We start from the raw sequence: 1598 nt of genomic DNA on the forward strand, positions 1-1598 counted from the left end.
AATCAGGAGCTGAAATGATGATTCCTAGATGCTGCTTAGCTTGACCCAGGACTTATCAGGAGCTGAAGTGAAAGCCTGGCCCCAGACCTAGCAAGGGCTGAAGTGATACTTCATAGAAGCCAAACTTACAGCCCAAAAAGGAAAGTAGAGTGTCCACTGGAACCCATGGGAGCCCACTGTACCCACACTCACAAAAGAAGAAACTTTGTCCTGGGAGCCCGCTGACTATACAAAGGACAAAGACATTTCTATGCCAGCCCTTGTTCCTTTATGTGAGTGAGATGGAGGTTTGTTGAAGTTTTTATCCAAATGGGCCTGAGGTTTTGCTATCTGTGCAGCCGTGGGCATGTCTCCAGGTACAACATGCTGTGCTTGTTCCCTTATTGGTGCCTGCAGCTCGAATGTTTTCCTAGGCTGCTTTTTTATGTTATGTGGGGATGAGGCACTGACCTGTGGGCCAGGGGCTCTCTGGGGACCCTTCCCTTGCTATCTACCTAAGGCGAGCTGACTAACTGCTTTCAACATTACTATTGTAAAACCGAAGATTGGCATTCTAGGTATTTTTCAGACCCTGTATTCTGATGGACAAGCTGGCACCACTCAGATCGGCAAACTGGCTCCTCTGGTCTTGTGGCCCCCAACCAGGAATTCACCCAGCACAAGAACACAAGCTCTGACACCCTATGATTTCATCCTTGACTCAACCAATCAGCATTCCCCACTCCCTAGCCCCCTGCCTGCCAAACTATCCTTAAAAACCCTAGCTTCCAAATTTTCAGGGAGGCTGATTTGAATAATAATAAAACTCCAGTCTTCCATTTCACTGGTTCTGTACTTATTAAACTCTTTGTCTATTTCAATAATGCTGTCTCAGTAAGTCGGCTTTTCTGGGGAGTGGGTACGATGAACCCACCAGGTGACTACACTGCTCCACTAGATAGCTGATTACGACACCTACCCCTCTCAGACACCATCAGCCCCAAGTTGGACCTATTCTTTGATTTTTACTTTTTTCCAAAATTGATCTCTACTTCTCACTCAGACCTCCGATCTCCCACATCATCTGACCCCCACAAATACACGTACACAATTCACTAGAATCATGTAGGACAACCAGGAAATTCTTTTTAAGGATTTGATGCTAGACTGTTAATAGCTTAGTGAGTCATACTTTTATTTGAATATGTTAAACTCCAAAAAAAAAGAAAAAAAATTCTTAAGTCAAAAGATTGCATCTTTCATGGTTATTTCCCACAAGCTCAGTAGGTAGGGCTAATGAGGTACTAATACTTAGTACCTTAATCTCCATCAGGAGTGAAGATGAAACTGGCTGCTATAAACGTGTCCCTACCCTTTCATGCTGTCAGCCCATTTTGGGACTCTACCCTAAACATGCACTTGAATGGAAGCTCTAAACTCAGGGTCGTGGCGGTGTGGCTGGAGGAGGGGAACAGGCTCAGAAGCCGGCCCCAGGTAGGAGGGGCGAGGGAGCGATCCGGGCGCCGCCCCGCCCCTCGCATGCGCCTCTTTTAAAAAAAAAAAAAAAAAAAAAAAAAAAAAAAAAAAAAAAAAAAAAAAAAAAAAAAAAAAGCAGCCGC

This window comes from Rhinopithecus bieti, unplaced genomic scaffold (genome assembly GCF_001698545.2).
Source record: "Rhinopithecus bieti isolate Rb0 unplaced genomic scaffold, ASM169854v2 scaffold_10685, whole genome shotgun sequence".
Lineage (NCBI taxonomy): Eukaryota > Metazoa > Chordata > Mammalia > Primates > Cercopithecidae > Rhinopithecus > Rhinopithecus bieti.